At 42.0% G+C, this 20630-nt stretch overlaps 1 pseudogene; it reads right to left on the bottom strand.

Annotated features, from left to right (window-relative positions):
* Positions 1-3035: 3035 nt before the first annotated feature.
* Positions 3036-14635, bottom strand: LOC116914972 (annotated as a pseudogene).
* Positions 14636-20630: the final 5995 nt, after the last annotated feature.

The following is a 20630-nucleotide window of genomic DNA, read 5'->3' as shown; positions in this document are numbered from 1 at the left end:
AACAGGACATCTGAAGATGGAAAGATCTCCTATGCTGCAGATGGATAGGATTAACAAGGTGAAAATGGCCATCTTACAAAAAGCATCATCACATTCAATGCATTTCTCTTCAAAATTGCAAGACAGTTATTTACAGACCTTGAAAGAGCAATTCTTTTAAAAACAAAAAAACCCAAGATCGAAGATAGATAGATAGATAGATAGATAGATAGATAGATAGATAGATAGATAGATAGATGATAGATAGATATAGATATCGATATAGATATAGATCTTGAATAATAAAATAATTCTTGGAGGTATCACCATCCCTAATCTCAAGACATATATCATAACAAAAGCTGTATAGAATTAGTACAGAAACAAAAAGTTGATCAGTGGAATCAAATCAAAGAAAAAACATACATACCTACCAACACATGATTATGACAAAGAAGGCAAATCCATAAAATGGGGAAAAAATGAAAGTATCTTCAACAAATGATGCAGGTGTAACTGAATGTCTGCATGAAGAAGAATGCAAATAGATGAGTATTTATCACCCTGCACAAAACTCAAGTTCACATGGATGAAAGACCTCAGCATTGAAGCAGAAACATTAATATCCTTGGTACATTAGTACAGTAGACAATTTCCTAAACAGAACACCAATGTCCCAGCCTCTAAGACCAACGACTGATAAATGGGGACTCATGAAACTGAAAACCTTCTGTAAAGCAAAGGAAACCATTAAAGGACAAAACAGAAGCCTACACATTGGGAAAAAGATCTTCACCAGTCCCACACTTGAAAGAGAAATAATGGTCAAATTATATATAAAACCCAGGAGATAGACACCAATAAACCAATTGGAAAATGAGGTAAAGTGGTAGATGGAGAATTCTCAACAGAGGAATCTCAGGAGGCCGAGAAATAGTAAATGTTCATCTTCAGTCATCACTGAATGCAAAAAAAAGAACTCTTAGATTCCATCCTACCCCAGTCAGAGCGGCTAAAACAGAAAACACAAGTGACAGCACATGCTGGCAAGGACATTGAGCAAAGGAAACACTCCTCCATTGTTGTTGGGAGGACATATTTACAACCCCCTTTGAAAAGGAAAAATTAAGAATGGATGGGATTGGCAAACATCATACTGGATGAGGTAACTCAAACCGAGAAGTACAGGCGTGGTATGTACTCACTTAAAGGTGAGGACCTTAGCAGCCATAAATTACAGAATAACTAGGCTATAGTGCACAGACCTAAAGAAGCTAAGTAAAGAGGGCCCAAGGGAAGAGGCATGAATCTCACTCAGGAGGGAAAATGAAATAGATATCAGGATTCCATTGAGGGAGGGAAATCTGTGGGAGATGGGGAGGGGAACTAAGGTGCAGAGCAGGTGTGGTGTGGGAGCTGGGACAGAAGATACCAGTGGAGAGGCATCTCTGTGGTGAAACAAAGACCAGGAACCATGGGGGCTCTTAGCAGTCTATCCATGGAGCTGAGACTCGCGGAGCCTACTAGCAGCAGGTGATATGCAGCTTTCAGTGGTCATCTTCTGTACACAGGGGAGACTTCCAGGAGAAGGAGGAGAACACCAAAGCACTCAGAAAAACATCAACCCAAAATTTATCCTACCAGCATGATATGCAGGTTAAAATGGAACGGACATTAAGGAGATATCTAACCAATAACTGGCCCAACTTGAGACCCACCCTGTGGGAGAAAGCCAATCTTTGACTCCATTAATGATATTTTGCTATGCTTGCAGTCAGAAGCCTAGGATAATTCTTCTGAGAGTCTTCATCCAGCCCTGGATAGAAACAGATGTGCACACCCACAGCCAAATATCAGGTGTAGGTTGGGGTGTCTTATGAAAGAGTTGTGGGAAGGATATTGAATTCAAAGGAGGACAGTGCCATTGAAGGTTCAGAAATACAAGAAAACCTACAGATTAACCAACGGGGGCCCATGAGGGCTCACAGGGGCTGAACCACCGATCAAAGAGCACGCCAAGGGGTTGGGGATTTAGCTCAGTGGCAGAGCGCTTGCCTAGCAAACACAAGGCCCTGGGTTCGGTCCCCAGCTCCGGGAAAAAAAAGAAAAAAAAAACAAAAAACAAAAAAAACAAAGAGCACGCCGAGGCTGCACATAGACCCCATATTCACATGTAGCAGACGTGCAGCTTCATGTGCTCTTCATGTGGGCTCCTGGTTTACTGAAGTGAGGGCAGGTTCACATTCTGTTGCCTGCATTTGGATTCCTTTCTGCTGCCTAGTGTGGTCAAAGTAGGAGAGGAGCTAAAATGTCTACACTATTTTATTTAGGGTAAATAAGACCAGCTACAATATAGTAAATTTATATATGATATAAAAATCTTACCTTCCAAAAATCTTACATGCTTCATTCCTTTTTTATGTGCTTGTCTTCTTGCACTGTGGCATAGATATACAAGTTATCGTTATTTTACTATTCATAAGAAAAACATTTAGCGGGTTGGGGATTTAGCTCAGTGGTAGAGCTGTTGCCTAGGAAGCGCAAGGCCCTGGGTTCGGTCCCCAGCTCCAAAAAAAAAAAGAACCAAAAAAAAAAAAGAAAAACATTTAGCGAGCATTTGAAGCCCTTTATATTTGAGTCCCCTGTATCTTAGTTTAGATGTTTACAAACAATATTTTTTGAAACCGGATCTCACTATGTAGCCATGCTGGTCTGAAACCCACCCCATAGACCATGTTGGACTTAACTCACAAAGGTCTGTGTGTCTCCTACCTCCCACTGACTGGGATGTAATTCATGGGACTACAGGTCTAACCAAACACTTTTGAATTTATTTTTCAGCAATTGACTATGATTATTGACTGGTATCCTTGCGACTTTCTCAAGAGAAAACATGAGGCATAGTTAGCTTTTATATAGAGAGCACACTAAAAAGAGCGCGCATGCATACACACACTCTCTCTCTCTCTCTCTCTCTCTCTCTCTCTCTCTCTCTCTCTCTCTCTCTCTCTCTCTCTCCTCCCTCCCTCTTAAAAACTCTAAAGATAATATTTGGCTTACTCAGGGATGTATGGCAGTAGACTCTTAGGGAACACTAGGAGGAAAGATTCCAGGTCTGCAAGGAGATAGGAACTCCAGAGGACAAACAACAGAGTGAAATAACCTGGACCCTTGGGGCTCTCAGAGACTGAACCACCAACCACAGAACATACACGGGCTGGACTCACACCTTCCCACTCATATGTAGCAGAAGAGCAGCTGGATTTTCATATGGGTCCCAGTCAATTGGGATGGGGTCTATCAAAAAGCTGTTGCTTATACATGGGATACCTCCTTCTAGCTGAGCTGCCTTGTCTGACCTCGGAGAGAGAGGAAGTGTCTACCCTTGCAGAGACTTGAAGTGCCAGGGTGTAGGGATACATAGGGGATCCATGACTGCTTGGAGGTGAAGGTGAAGGGGAACCGGAAAGGACTGTAGAATAGGGAGACTGAGACAGGGTCAGTGAGTTTGATGTAAAATGAATAAGAAAAAATAAAATTAAATATTTCAAAGAGCATTAAAGTTTTGAAAGGAGAGAGAGCTCTCTCTAGAAAGGCTCACCTTAAAGCACAGATCTGTTGTCCGGAAATAATGGCTCAACATAAACAATAGGTAAACATGTGTACTAAACAGGGAATTTCAGCATAAACAATTTTATTTCATATGGAAAGGAATATAGCTTTGTAAGATCATTTTTTAGAGCTAAACATTCACAAAATCTAGGAGAAGATTGATAATTCTAAAGTTCTAAATAGGAAATGAACTATTTATATATCCACATTGAAAGCTCCATCTGAAATGTGAAACAAAAATGTCTTGGACTGCAGTATCACCAACATTGCTAGTTAATTACAGGATGAAAGTTTACCGAACACTTCCTAGCAAAAGGTAGTTTTCTGCTGCATTGGACATTTCAAACAGATCACTAGGAAACACTATTTGTTACCTGTGATTATGTATGTATAATTCTAAACATATGGCTTATGCTGTCATTTTTAGAGTCAGAAATTATAAAATTTCAGACTCAGGGACTGGTGATGTTTATTCATGGTAGAACATTTGCCAATGACACATGGCAAATTCAGTGGCAAACTGTGTCAAAATAAAAAATACTGAAGTGGAACAACAACTGATCTAGCTTATTCTTTGTCTTGGTTCATGACTCACGAACTGAACTACTGAACTATGTAGTAATCCTGGTACTGCTGTTCTTTTGTTGTGTTGGAACAGTCTCCATATTTCGTGTGTCATAAGCTTTCTAAATATCTGTCTCTGAGTTTTCAAATCAATTAATATCATTTAATATTCCTACTTAAGTAATTGTCACCATCAAGAACAACACTAAGATTGTAGAAGAGAAGAAACTGTACCTGCTTTGACACTTGCAACGGACTGTGAATCTGCACTCATTGATTCTAAGAAATTTACCATTTCAGGGTGATGTCCATATATTGCAAAGTTCCAATGGTGTCAAGCCATACTGTAAAGAAAAACAATATTACATTTTATAAAACATTTTATAAAGTTCATCACAGATTTTGTGAACATAAACACACACTGAACTGAGTCACAAGGCATCATTTTTCCTGCAACACCTGCTGTGCTTTCCACACACAGCTGTCTTCTTCCCTTTGACACATCTTTTCCCTATACAACATTGCCCATGAACACCAATCCCTTCCAGAATTTTCCCCAAACACTCAATGGCTCCAATCTTCTTAGCCCCATAGAGTAGGACCTCCATGGCCACAACACCAAAACAAAGTTTGGTGTGCCCCTGTTGAAGGAGTGTGCTCAAGAGGTATCTGGAGCAGAGTTTCTCAATCTGCACTTCAAATATATTTCTTTTCTAAACTAAAGAATTATCTCCCAAGGTCAATATTATCTTCTATGAATACCAAAACTTTTGCAAAATAATAAAAATGTTTTTTTTGCATTGTCTCCAATGATCAAATTTCCTAATTTGCCTGTCACCTCTTTCCTTTTCCAGTCTGCCCTTATCCCTGAGCCAAACCCACATTAGTACCTCCTTAGCTGCAAGCCATTTATATTTATTCTATAATCATTTAACTTGAAATGTATTTATTTTTATTGTCAGTGTAGATGTGTGTGTGTGTGTGTGTGTGTGTGTGTGTGTCGTCCTAAAGCCTTTATTCTTGAATTTTAAACAAGGTCAATGCTGAGGAAAACCATGCTGTTCTGTGTTCTTTTGCACTAATTACATATATATATATGTATATATATATTCTATTTAAAGAAAAAAAGCACTCCTCTGAACACATTCAGAGATAATGCTTGAGGTTCTGCATGTAGAAAACAGGTCCGAGTGTGACAGGTAGAAGTGCATTGGGAATGAAGTTGAATGACCTTTACCTTTGTTTTGGCTTCAAAATCTACGTTGTACTCCAGGAGCAATTTTACAATTTTTATGTTTCCCCTGGAAGCGGCATGGTGAAAGGCTGTATTCCCATGGAAATCTGTCAGATTTGGATTAGCATTGTACTTGAGCAATATAGAAACACAATCTGTGTTTTTGCCACTGCACGCCTGTGGAAATTGTACAAAAAAAATACATCTTTCAATTCAAGGAAGCCAAGAGAGACATTTCTACCATGACACTGAATAGTTACCCTGAAATCAGACAGAGTTTTAGTTATTCATATTTTCCCTCCATTTTGACACAAGGTCTTCTTAAGTACTCCAGGCTTGACTCATTTAATGATCTCCCCACCACATCTTTTCCCAAGTGGTAGAGTTAAGGGGTTCTACCAACCCACCCAGATGTTCTAAGCACTCAGGTCTGTGCTGGTTGGCTGTCACAGTGCAGAGATTGCTTGTTTGGTTAGATTTTGTTCTTTTTGCCAATGTGACACAGGCTTAATACACCTGGAAAGATCCTCACTTGAGGGATTGTCTCTATCAGACTGGGTTCTGGGCAACTGTGTGGAATTGTTTTTATTCAGATAGAAGTAGGAAAGCAACTATACATGAACTGACACAGGGCTCCAACTGCATAGGGAGCAGAGAATAGTCTTGTTATGGCACCAGTGGAAGGCTAAGCCCTTGGTCCTGCCAAGGTTTGACCCCAGGTGCAAAAACCCATATGGGGAGAGAGAGAGAGAGATGGGGCTTATGGACAGGGGAAACAGGGAAAGGGAATAACATTTGAAAATGTAACGAAAGAAATATATCTAACTAAAAAAGGAAGTGGAAAGCCCAAGGTCTTGTGGCGGGGGCATGCCTGAGAAGAAAGTTCTCAGTTGTAGAAGAAATGATGAGCAAACCTGGGTAAAAAGCCATGGAAAGCTGTATTCTCCCCCGGTCTCTAGTTTAGTTCTTCCTCCTCAGTTCCTGATTTGAGCTCCTGACCAGGTTTCCCAAGGATCAACTGGGATGAATAAATGGAAGCCAAATAACTTTTTCCCTCTCTCAGTTGGTTTTGTTCAGTATTTTCTCAACAGCAAAAAACCAAACAAGGACACCTCTAATCCATTTTATACCAAAACAGATGGCCAATAGCTACCTTAATCAACGGTTTGCAGCCTTCATCATCCTTGATGTTAATGTTGGAGTTATTTTCCAGTAAAAAGTGTTTTACATCTGATGGTTGTGGGCACATGTAATGTAGGGATGTCCTGCAAATTGGAAAGCATTTAAGACATCTGTGAATTCCAAATAAGACTATCATCACCTGTAAGTACTTATATAGTCTGAAACCTAGAAAAGTTCTAATTGATCTCAGCTTCAATTTAAACCCTACTCTAATATCTGGAACTTACTAGTTACTACTTGGGGATTTTTAGAACCCCACGATTCCATGTCCCCATCAAGGGATGAATAAACATATAGTAGGCTATCTTTACAGGGTGTTGTGGTTCCCTGGAGTTATCTGTATTTTTGATGCTAATTCCCACCCCCAAGGACAGCTGCCCAGTCAAGGACTCCAGAACTCAGGTGACTTCACCAGAACCACCTCTCCATTAGATTTGTAAAGTACAGGTGAGGGGCAGGTACAGGATAGAAGGAGGCCTGTCATTGGAGGAGAAGGAATGATGGGCAGGAGAGAAGTTTGAAGGAAGAGGAGGAGACTAGAGGAAGGAGGAGAGACAGGACAGAGATGGAGAGAGGGGAGAAGCCATGGCAGGAGATGTTAAGATTCTGCTCTGTGTGTTTACAGGTTGTTATTAATGTTCCTAAGGGATGGATGGTACCGGGCTTTGTATGTTTAAGTGGGCAATTATATCTTACCAATTGTGTCAAAGATTATTAAAGTTGTGTTTTTATGTGACAGTTTGATATAGGAAAGTGTGTGGTTGGCAAGAGACAGGGTACAGCTGAGTAGTGGGGGATGTGTTTCCCGCCAAAGTTATCAGCAGATATCTTGGGGCAATCATGTGAGGACCTAGCGGGTAAAAAGACCACAATACTTTTTATTTTATATTTTACAACAACAACAAGGGGCTGCTGTGGATGTTTGAATTTGGATTGGCAAGAAATCTGCTACAACACTACAAGCATTTCTAGCTCTGAGAGCTCAGCATTTACTGATCATGATAATGATCTCTCTCCTAGTGATAAATAAACAGAACTATTCTGTGAGAGAAAAACAGGATTGTATCAGCAGTACACAAAAAAATTTCATAGAAAAAAGTTTATGATTCTTATAAAAGAACTCTCTTTTACTAACCATGTCCTGAACTTGATAATCCTCCTATCTCATCCGTTATATTGCATTTTCATTCACATTTTAGCCTCTCCAGAGTACAAGGTCATTTATCCTATTTACTATTGTAGAACAATAATTAGTAATATTTTAACACTGTTACTCTACAAAATAAAAGGTAATCATGCAATGCTTTGTGCCTGACATTAAACAAAATATGTCACAATCCACTGGTAAATTGCAATTACACAGGCCATTGTATCTGTGTACATTTTAACAATGAACAAAAACGAAACCAGTCATCCATACTTTGATTCATTTTTTTTTCCACATTTCATTCTTTTATGCCCATGTGTACATTTCTATACTCAGTACCAGTATAGAAACCAGGGACCTCTCATGCTTTTTATATATATTGATCAATGTGCCCATGGACTCACACAAAATTGGGGTAAATGTTCCTACAAGGTAATAACGTGGTGGCCTAGCTGCCTTGCTTGAGATTCAAAAGAGAGTTTCAGCAAAAATGAAAAGGATGGTTCAAAGAGCAAAGTTCATTTCATGTTAAATTTAATTTTTTTTTTTAAACGTAGTTAACTTTATTCCTCTTAAACCACAAAAATAGTCTTTGGGTTGTACAAACATCACTAGTTACAGTCTGCCATGAGATCCCGGCTATGGGGGAAGAATGAAGCCGCACCTGAGGGTCTCTTTAAATGCTAACACCAAAGGCTAAAAAGACTTGGGGTAGGGGAGGTGATGAAGCTGGCAGGCTCCCCCTAAGTCTGGGGAAAGCACCTGGTCCTAGGAGGGCACAGGGCCCAGGCCCTGGCATTAAGCCATGGTCATGGTCTGACGACTACTGCATAGAAGGCATGTCTTCAGGGCCCACAGTGCCAGGTGAGGCACCATGCCACCTCTCCATCTTCTCCTGTGGCCAGGACTGGGAGATGGGTCCAAAGTCCCTCAGCTGCCTCTAAAATCTGGGTGACAAGTGCCCAGGGGAGGTACTGGTCTGGAGGCCAAAAGCCCTAATGGTGTAGGTGATGTGTGGGTGCAGGTGAAGGGGCCCCAGCCAGTCGCCCAAGGGTCCTCTCTGCCACGGCCTTCCTGGGACTTGCTGAGACCATCTGTGCACGGGGGCATCCTGTCCAGGGACTTCATTCCTGGCTGTGTTTCACAGTGCCTGCTTCTCGGCCTCTAGAGCCCTTCGCCTGCAGGAGACAGGGACCGGGCCTGGGCAGGCAGCTCAGGGCTCTGCATACGCAGCCGCCTCCCTGGATGACGTCACCTCAGCTTTGGCTGTCCTCACAGGGGCGCTGCCTCCTTAGGGGTGGGGTGAAGAGGGGCTGATGCCTGCATGGCTTGCCCGGCCCAGGCTGCCTCAGCCTCCCTGCCCATCATCCGGGAACTACTCTGTCTGAGGCGAGCCCTGTGTCAGGGTCCTGAGGTTACTGCCTCTTTCCCCGCATTTGTGCCCCCTCTTTCTGTTGCAGCTTGCTAGCTTCCTCCCTCCAGCATCTTCCCAAGTCGTCAGCACCATCAGGGACACACGCTTTGGGGGGACCCTATGCTTGAGGCACCTGCACTCCAGCCTGAAGCACTTTGTCGTCCACGGAAGGACAGCTGCTCTGGGGAGGCTGGGGACCAGGTGTTGAGGCTGGGTAGCACTGTTCTCAGGAGGATGTGGTGGGCACAGCTCATGAAGGCCCCTGTAATGCCTGCTTCACATTGGCTGGCAGTTCGTCTAGGGGAGGCTGTTGACTGACTGCCAGGAACAGGGGCCTGAGTCATCTTCCTCCAGTGGTCGCCACAGGGTCCCTGCAAACTCCCAGCACTGGGCACAGCAGCCAGGACACGTAATCCAGCTTGAGGGGCTCTTTGATTCCACCCGTGGTCTCTGCAGACTCAGGCCCCAGGGTAGGGTTGACTGGCCAGCTCTTTTCCCTGCTCCTCTGGTGGGACCCAGGCTCCCGTCAATGGATGAAATGCTTCAGATTGTTCCTGTACAAGGCCTGTTAAATGGGTTGGCAGACACCTGGGGACACCTCCAGGGCTGTGGTGGTGCTGGTGTCAAAGCCATCACAGACAAGCACGGTGAGGGTGTCACCCACGCTGCGCAGTGAGCTGCACCCCGCCAGCATGCGGAGGGCCCAGGAGGCTCTGTTGGTTCACTGCAGCCGGAGCTCCCACACGCAGCCGCCTGGCCGCCTGCAGCTCCCTGGGGAGGTTCACCTGGAGATAAGATGCCCTCATCTGTAGGATCACAGGCCCCTGATGACCCTTTTTACGCCCCTCGATGCTGATAACCAGCTTCTTCCAGGGCCTTCTTGGATGCAGAGAGTTCCTGGGCATGCCTGGGGGTGGGGTCCTCCGCATAAGCAGACACAGTTCCAGGCAGGGCCTGAGCAGGGCACTAACTGCCTCCTGATGTGTGGCCTCCGGAACATCCTGCCCATTCACTGCTAGGATGCGGTCCCCAACCCGAAGGCCACAGCGAGCAGCAAGGCCCCGAAGAAGCACCTTGGAGATGAATACACCAGGATCCTGGACACCAAACGGATGGCTGGAGTGATCAGAACCTCCTACAATGCTAAGCCCCAATGGGCCACCCGCCCTGGGCAGGCAAATTTCCTCCACAGGGTATGGTCCTTCCAAGGCAGTGGCCAAGAGGCTAGGGGACAGTCTAGGTAGCAGAGGTTCTCCGGGGATGGCAGTGGTCATGGTAGCAGCAACAGTAGCAGTAGGGGTTGAAGAGGAATGTGGTGGGGGGCTGGGTGGATGAGGCCTCCAGTCTCCCTCCAGAAGCAGGGAGATGGTGGGGAAGCAGCAGTCAACAGGAGACAGCATGATCGTGCCCTGCCTCAGTCAAGTGTCACTCCATTGATCAGGAGGACACGTCCGCTAACTCCTGGAGTGCCTGCCCGGTGGCAGCCCCTCCCTCTGCAATGCGAGATATAAAAATGCCGCGCACGCCAGCCCGGTGAGGTGTGGAGCCCTTCCCACCAGCAATGCTGAAGCCCAGCCTTTTCACTGCGCAAGACAGGCGGCTTGGCGCTGGCTGAGGCACAGAGTCTCTGGCTGAAGCAGGCAGGAGCAGGTCCCTCCCCGCCACTCCCCGGGATTATATTTAAATTTATAGAATGTAGGAAGCTTGACTGGGCAGAGAAACAAGGAATTACAAATGGGAAGACCTTGAGAGATATTAGAATGTATTCTGTACATATCTAAGTTACATGTGGGGAATAAATGGACTGAAAGAGATGAAAAAATTACTGTTGGACAAGTCAGTGTTTTTTAAAAATATTCAATAATCAGAATATTTTAAAACTGTAATTCATTCTTGTATTCTTTATATAGAAACCAGCTTAAGACTAATTATTTTTAATTACAAAATGATCAAGCAGCATGTGGACTAGGAAATATGCTGGTGTGTCATCAACTAAACTGAAGCATCAGGATGCCACTTGCTAAAATCAGGAAGACAAGGATACACACAAATTCAGAAAAGTGGCTGGATATAAAATTAACGCAAACAAATCAGTAGCCTTCCTCTACTCAAAGGATGAACAGGCTAAGAAAGGAATTAGGGAAACGACACCTTCAGAATAATCACAAATAAAATAAAATAACCCATTGTGGCTCTAACCAAGCAAGTGAAAATTCTGTATGGCAAAAACTTCAAGTCTCTGAAGAAACAATTAGAAGATCTCATAAGATGGAAAGATCTCCCATTCTCGCAGATTGGCAGGATTAATATTATAAAATTGGCCACCTGTCCAAAAGCAATCTACTGATTCAATGCAATCCCCATCAAAATTCCAACTCAATTCCTCATAGAGGTAGAAAGAACATTTCCAAATTCATTTGCATTAACAAAAATAACAGGATAGTTAAAACTATACTCAAAAATAAAAAAAGAAATTCTGGGGGAATTACCCTCCTAACCTTAAAGCTGTACAGGCAATATTATTAAAAATGTTATGGTATTGGTACAGAGATAGGCAAATAGATCAATGGAATAGAATAAAGACCCAGAAATGAACCTACACACCTATGGGCACTTGATTTTTGAAAAGGGAGCTAAAACCATCTAGTGGAAAAAAGTGGCTTTTTCAACAACTAATGCTGGATCAACTGGCACTCAACATGTAGATTACCAAATCGAACCATTCTTATGCCCTACTTTTAGATAAGGCCAAGTGAATCAAGGATCTCCACAAAAACCATATATACTCAACCTAATAGAAGAAAATGTGGGAAGAGCCTGGAATACATAGAAACACTTGAGAAAATTTCCTGAACAGAACAACAACCAACATTCTCCAAGATCAAGAATAAAGAAATGTGAACTCATAAAATTGCAAAGCTTCTGTAAGACAAAGGACAGTGTCATTAGAAGAAAATGGCTATTAACAGATTGGGAAAAATTTTTTATGAATCCTACATCAGTAAAAAGCCTTACATCAAATATATACATAAATTCAAGTAGTTGGACTCAGAGAATCAAATTACTCTACAAAATGAGGGCGAGATAAACAAAAATTCTCAGTGAGGAAGATATCAAATGGCCAAAAAAGCACCTAAAGGATTGGTCAACATCTTTGATCATCGGAGAAAATGCAAATCAATACCGCCTGTGGTTCAACCCCACACCAGTCAAGATAGCTAAAGATCAAAACTCAGGTGACAACAGAGGTGACGAGGATTTGGAGAAGGAGGAACACTGCTCCTTTGCAGGTGGGAGACAAGCTGGGACAACAACTCCTGAAAATCTGTTTGGAGGACCCAGCTACCGCACTAATATATATACCCAAAAAAGGGCTCCAACATAAAACAAGGAAACATTTCCATTACATTTATAGCAGCCTTATTATAATAGCCAGGAACTGGAAGGGGCCAAATGCCTTCATCTAAAGAGTTCACATGGAAAGACCCACACAAAAAGCTTCAACTGCATATGTAGCAGAGGATGGCCTTGTTGGGCCCCAATGAGAGGAGAATCCTTGGCCCTGCGAATCTGAAACTGTGAAATGGAATGCCAAGGCAGGGAATCCGGAATGGTTATGCAAATGGGTTGGGAACACCCTCATGAAGACAATGATGGAGCAATGAGATGGGGGGTTCATGGTAGGAATAACATTTGAAATGGAAATAAAAATATCCAATAAACCCCCCTCAAAAAAAAGGAATGAGGGGCTGGGGTAGTTATTAAAACTCAATTGGTAAAACATTTGTCCTGAAAACCTGACTTCTGCTGTTTGGGATAAAGGGATCCCCAAAAGCTTACTTGCCTGCAAGTGTGAGATCAGTGTGCTCAAGGTAGTAAATAAAACACACCATGGACGTGGGTGAGTGAAGTGTGTCTCCAAAACAGAGGGACAATGGGCTGGAACCCACAGGGAAGCCTGCTTGGCTGAGCTCAGGCCTTAGAACCCACATGGCGGTACAACGTAACTAGCAGTTGACATTGTCTCTGACCACCACACCCTAAGCTCCACACATGTGAGGCACAGGAAGTGAGACAAGGACAATCTCTGTCCTTCACATGTGTGTCAATGTAAAAACAACAGTAGAGAAGGTGATTACATGGGAGCATGGTCACAGTTCCAGTTCTAAATGTCTTTGATCATTATAAAATATATATCATATTGATCTTATTGATATTTTTTGCTAAAGTTGATGAATTTTACCTTATGATAAATTTTCTAGTATTCTATGTTCAGATTAAGGCCCTATATATTAAGAAAATCTTGCCTGGAGATGGCTTAGGGGTTAAGAAGCACTGACTGTTCTTCAGGGTCATGAGTTCAATTCCCAAGCAAACTCATGATGGCTCACATGCATCTGTAATGGGATCATTGCCCTCTTCTGTAGCCATCTGGGGCAGCTACGAACCACTCATTATAAATAAAATGTTAAAAAAAAAGGAAGAAAAGAAAGAAAAGGAAGGAAGGAAGGAAGGAAGGAAGGAAGAAAGGAAGAAGAAAAGAAAGGAAGAAAGAAAAGAAAGAAAGAAGAAAGAAAGAAGAAAGAAAGAAAGAAGAAAGAAAGAAGGAAAAGAAAGAAAGAAAGAAAATCTTCAGAATCCAGGGGAGTGGGGAGGAAATGGGAGAGGCAGGAAAGGGTATAACACTGAAGTGTAAATGCATAAAATATGGAATAAAAAGAAAAGCAGAAAAGAACAACAACAACAACAAAAATAAAATCGAGATAGGGGGCTTGGCAATAACAGCTCTAGTTTCATTTAGTAGAGAACACAGTTTTGATTGTTAGGACCCACATCACAGCTCACAACTGTCTATAGCTGCAGTTCCAGGTGATCCAGCACCAGGTTCTGTCACACACAGCGCACAAAAAATACATCTACGCAAAACAACTGTATTTGTGCGCGCGCACGTGTGTGTGTGTGTGTGTTGTGTATTTGTGTGTTCTTACAAAATTTAAGGGTAAACATAAAAGTAAAACTATGTAGTTTCATTAAGGCCTAGGAGCTGCTGTTCCACAGTGTGGAGGTCTCATACGACTAAGAGCATTTAGCAGTGTAAAACCCAGGGCTCCCCAGTGAAAATGAGCCTATGTAATGACCATTCTCCACCCTCAGGATGTAGCCTAGAAGTTGATTTTTCTTCCTGCTTAGCCCTGAGTGTCCCTAACAGTTCCCACCAACCTGCTTTTACTGCTCTCATCAATTTCAGGCCCCATTACCTGCCCCGTCTATCATATTCATCCACATGATGTCTCCTGGATTGGATCATATTCTCTGTTGTCACCAGATCCCCAACACTTGCCGCTCGTTGTAATCGACCCACCGGGTCATACCCGATCCGATAGCGGTGAAATTGCCTTGATCTCTGATGACACAGGCAACCTAAACGACGACAGGAATCCCACAGACGCGTGTACCAGCGTCTCCTTCTGGGGAAGTTGAATGTCATCGAGTTTTCATCCATTATTGAGCTAGGGCCGCCCAGGAACTTCTTTCCCTCTCTTCCCTCCCTGTTAACTGATCGCCACCTCCCAAATTCTACAATAATTCTCTGTATTAACAATCAATACTTGCCAACAAAATGTTGGCACGTCCTGCTAGTTCAGCAAATACTGAGCTATAAACTAGCAGCTCAGCTGTGCCGGCACTACCACAGTGATGCGCTCTGAGCACACAATGGAGCTGGCTTAAGGGCGGGACCCTATGATTATGACCTATGTATGCCCCCCTCAGACTCCAGTGGCAGGAGCCCAGCCCCCTCAGTGCTTGTTCAAAGCTCTGTCAATGTTGACGCTGAAGTAGATCTACTTGCATGGCCTTCCAAAGGGAATACTGAGGGCAGTTAGGGCAGCCATTGCAATCTGTAACCCAAGATCTGGCCTGATGGACCCAAATAATCATCCTGATTTAGCAAAACCCAGACCCAAAACAACAAATATTTCATGTGTCTGCTGTTAAGGATGTTAGGTTTTAAGTATCTGATATGAGAACTACAATCTGGATAACCACAGGATTACTGACTATCTACTAGGAACTAGGGGGCAGAAGAATATCCCCAAGAAGAGGAAGGATGTACAGTGTTGGGAAGAGATAAAAAGCTAGAATAGGAGGGGGTTAATGAGGGAACCGGAGAAATAGGTAGAGGGCAAGGGTTTACTTCCCCTCCCCTCGCATTTTTCAAACCCCATTACCCTCCTTTCACATTCATCAACATGATATGAGAACTACAATCTGGATAACCACACAGGATTACTGACTATCTACTAGGGAACTAGGGGGCAGAAGAATATCTCCCAAGGAAGAGGGAGGAGTGTAGAGTGTTGGGAAGAGATAAAGAAAAGTGACTGGAGTTGATCACTCACTCCAGTGTATCCTGGTCACCTGCTGGCTGCATGTTGGAATGGGCACATGGATTCATACTTGATAAGGGAGAGGGTCAGTTTCTTTTTCTTAACCAGGCACCCACAGCCCTGGCATGCAAGCCTAGGTAAAGTAGGAATTAAGGGGAGGGACAACAAACACTAAAGTTCCTTTGAAAAAATTAAATGGAAATCTGCTACTCTATTAGCGTCCTATATTTATGGAATACATATGGAGCAAAAACTAACAGGACACAAGGCTCCACCTAGACATCTTGTGCCACCAAGTTACAAATCCAACAACAGGAATGGGTGACAACCTGTTGAGTCATTAACCGAAGGGTCCTATAGAAAACCTTGACCATCACAAGCCAGTGCCAAGACTATTGGTTGCTCTATACAACCTGATGTTCAGGACTGATTTCTGAAGATAGCATTTCTGTCATCACAGGGGGATAGGTTGAGCCAGGTCTAAATCTAGACTCTTTCACCATACTAACCAGTTCATAATACTGAAGGTAACCTGTCTGCTACTGAGGGCAAAGGTAATCCTCAACATCATTCAGCTACAAACCCTGAAACCTACAGTAACACCTACAAAGAAGCTCAAAGGCATCTTCAAATCTAATTACAGGTGATCTACAACCCTCTTATATCTTCACAGGCCCAGACATACATATAGTACACACACAGACATGTACGCAAAACATTCATACATGTGAAAGAAGCATAACATTTCAATAATAATTGCTTTACAGGTATGTAATACACTTATGCACTAAGTTCATTCTTTCCAAGTATATGATCTAGGAGTGCTTTCTTGGTATGTCATTAAAATTATGCACCCATTACCCTATTGGTTTTAAAAACATTTTTATCTTTGAGAAGGAACCCTGTGGCCATTAGAAGTTACTCTTTATTCCTCCAGACCCTACCCCCTATCAACTTGTTAGGCACCAACTCAGCCTATCCTCTTTAATGATGAAGTGTTACTTTAAGTATAGAACTTAAGATCAGGATGCACAGAGCACCACTACTCTTGCATAGCCCATGATGTGCCTAAGGGTTTCATGAATCCCTTTGGTCAACGAGTAAACAGGCTGTAATCCAAACTAACTTTTTTAGGTGTCACATTCTGCTGGGTTTGTTGTTGTTGTTGTTGTTGTTGTTGTTGTTGTTGTTGTTGTTGTTGTTGTTGCTGCTGCTGCTGCTGCTGCTGCTGCTGCTGCTTTGATATTGTTTGATCCATTGATTGGTTTTTGGTGTCAGGTTTTTTGAGGTTTTGTTTGTTTAATTGATTCCTGGGTGATTAGTTTTCCAAGAACTCTCTCTATCTCGATTATTATTATTATTGTGTGTGTGTGTGTGTGTGTGTGTGTGTGTGTTTTGTGTGTGTGTGTTTTGGTGTGTGTAGCCTGGCTGTCCTGAATCTACCTCTGTGACCAGGGGCCTTTTAAACTCAAAAATCTACTTGCCTCTGCCTCCCTGAAGGTGCTGGGATAAAGTTCTATGCCATCACCAACCAGGTCATTTTGGCTTTTGATTTAACAGAAAAATGAAATTATCTAATATAGAATATCCCTTTTCTTGGTCATTAAAATAATAGCTTCTTTTATCATAAGATACTGTCAATGCCTCTAACTATCTCCCAGAGACTAGTCCATTTATTAATATGATAAACTTTGTTTTTCATTCATCATGCTGACTATTTGGGGGTCCTTTGTCTTTTATAATTTAGCAGGGCAATTATACAACAATAACAATAAAAATAAGAGCTTCAGACTTGGACCAGGACAATGGGATGGAGAAGATACCTCTACTGTGATTCCACTTTTCCCAGATTATATCTATATTTTGTGAGAGTTAGTTTAAAATCAACTGTTACTAGCCTCAAAGGCTCCAGTACTGCTATTGAACAGAAGTCAGAAAGGATGGATGAGTAAATTTTTGGGAGTATTCCTGTAAAACTGGGTCTTCTGGATGGAACAAAATGCTAGTAGTCATGAATCCAATACAGGACATTTTTTTTGCTGAAAACACCCCACACAAGAATGGGGTATCCTAATTCCATCCAGGTATTGAAAGGAGTCCCAAAGTTTTAAGAGTACCAGTTGAAGACACGGTTTCACTAATACACTAAAAAATCTACTGATGTAATAAAGAGTATAGAAATTCATGGCTTCACTTAGAACATTTTAATGGGAAACTCTTAAATTAAAAGGGCAAACATTTTAGGTCAACACTCAGGATGAGTCACTAGGACTAGCAGCAGAGCCCTTGATTAAGAGGGAGTCCTACTTAGCAATGTCAAGGATAAACCCTCTGAAATCAGAGGCCCACTGCCTCCTTGCACCGCTTTACTACAGTCCGGTGCTGGTTTCTTTTGCAATCTTTACAGCGATATACAGACCAGACTCATAAATTGTCATGTCTGCAAACGATAAATCTGCTGTTAGTGATGTCACTTTTATCTCTGAAAAAACTGAGCTTCACTAAGATCACCCCGACATGATACATCTACTGTCTGTGGTATTGGCCTGCCACCTGCCCAATGGCAAAGGAGGAAAAATGAGTCACTTTCAGGACACTGCAGTCCACAGGAACATGATGCCATTTGATCAAGGTTCAATCTCCTGGAATTATGTCATCTGGTAAGTGCGCTGAGAAGCTATTTGGTTGTTCTCACACAAAATCCTGTTCACACCCATTCAGAGCCTCCCCCACATTTGGCCCATACATATGCAGTCACCAACCTTCAGATAAGATGGATGAAGCAAAAGAAGTGCAGGCCATAGAACCGGTAAGATCTCTCCTAGAGACACAGGCTGAATCAGCAAATACATAGGTGAATACGCCATTGAACCACTGAACTGAAGAACGACCCCCATTAAAGGAATCTTAGAAAGGACTGAAAAAGAGCTTGAAAGGGCTTGAGACCCCATAAGAACAACATTTATATGAGCTTCCAGGACTAGCAACCCCACTACCCAAGAATAGCCATAGACGACCCTGGGTTCCAACCTCACCCAAGTATAATAAGACTAGCTATTGGGCACCAGTGGAAGGGGAGAAGCTATGGTCCTGCCAAGACTGAATGCGCAGTGAACATGATTGTTGGGGAGAGGGTGGTAATGGGGGGAGAATGGGGAGGGGGAGGGAATGAGGGAATGTTGGCCCAGAAACTGGGAAGGGGAATAACAATCGAAATGTAAATAAGAAATATTCAAGTTAATAAAGAAGGGGAAAAAATTATAAGAAAAAAAAACAAAAAAACAAAGTAACTGTATGTGTAAATATAATAAAAATTTTAATGATCCTGTTCACCAAAAATCAATGAGTGCACAGTGCACCCTTCAGGTGCAGACCTGACCTATTAGGCTGAGAATAAATTTTAACAAACATCCATGACCAGTGGAATCCAAACATCACATCGGTCTTCTCAAGTAGAGGATATTTATATTCATTAAATTGCAGAAATTACTAAAATACCTAAATACTGAAGGGAAACACAGGGTGGCTGGTGCCACTGTGCCATCCTTAGGTGATGCTACCTCAGATCCTCTGAATGCACGAAAGGGAAAGTACTGACCTCTACCTTCATCCAGTCAGCAATTCCTTGTTTGAATCCTATTGACTTCTTAATATTACTTCTCAGATTCCATGTTATTTTTTCTTTTCTTTTACTAGGGACTTGGTATTATGTCTGTAAGTCACTCAGTAATCTATCACCTCTATCTCTTAGAATCTCTGTTTCCTTTGCTATAGAAATAATGAAGTCTTGAGGGAGAGACGTAAAGAAGTCATCCCATTTAAAATGGAGTTAACACCTTCTCTGTACACTTTCCAGGTTGGGGTCTCTGTGCTAGTGTCCATGGTCTACAAGAAGATGATGCTTTTCTAATGAGGGTTTCAAACACAGATCTATAGCTATGACAGTCATTTCATTGATACGGTACTTTAGCAGGATAAGAGTACTGAGTTTTCCTCTTGGCTCAGGACATATCTACTCTTAGGATTTTGGCTGCTTTAGCAGTTTCAGGCCTGGTTTCCATCACATAGAGTGTGTCTGAAATAGCATCAGGAAATAGAATTATTTCCATAATATGTGTTCCACTACTGTACCAGAACATCTTATGAGCCAGTAACTGGTTTACTTTGCAGTATTTGTAGCTTTGGGATAACCATGTTTGCATTTCTGTTCTGAAATCATGCAGACTACCTTACATATCTTGAATGCTACTTAGTAGGTGTGAAGCTTAATAGATAAGGTTTTTCTTGTGTTTATAAATATACTTATTTTTATAAGAATTATTAAGATTTTTATGAATGGTAGAGGCATCATTTTCAGTCAAATGATGATGATCATTGATTTATGCCATGTTTTAAATTTCAGGAGGTATGATTTACGAATGGATGTTTTTATTCTCTATGCTATTGGACTAATGTTCAGGAAGAACCATTCTGCACAGTGAAGTCAAACATATTTCCTACTTTCTCCTCTGCCACATTTGTTATGTGAAGTATTATGCAGATCCGTATGTATGTGATGTATGTGGCATTGACTTTTGTGCTTGGTCTGTGTAATGGACTAAGTTTCTGTCTTCTCCATGCAGCTATCTCTATGGATCAATATAATTTATTAAAGTGCTGTCAATTCCCCATATACTGTGGATATTCTCTTTCTCTTTTTTCTCTTTGATTTTGTTTTATTTATTTACTTACTTACTTATTTCTTCATTTATCTATTTATATAAACTTTGCTTCAAGGTCTGCTCCAAACCTTTGTCTCCATATTTCCTGTTATAAGTATTTTTATTTCCCCTTCTTAGAAGTACTGATGCATACACATGTTTGTCGTCCTTCTTCTTCAGCTTCATATGATCTGTGGATTGTATCTTGGGTAGCCTGAGCTTTGGGGCTAATATTAACTTATCAGTGAGTGCATACCATGGTGTTGTTTTCTGATTGGGTTACCTCACTCAGGATGATATTTTCTGGTTCCATCCATTTGCCTATGAATTTCATGAAGTTTTTTAATAGCTGAGTAGTACTACATTGTATAAATGTACCACATTTTCTGTATTCATTCCTTTGTTGATG

This window comes from Rattus rattus, chromosome 13, assembly GCF_011064425.1.
Source record: "Rattus rattus isolate New Zealand chromosome 13, Rrattus_CSIRO_v1, whole genome shotgun sequence".
Classification (NCBI taxonomy): Eukaryota; Metazoa; Chordata; class Mammalia; order Rodentia; family Muridae; genus Rattus; species Rattus rattus.
Note: the sequence above shows the minus strand (reverse complement) of the source record. Positions and strands in the feature narration are given on the sequence as shown.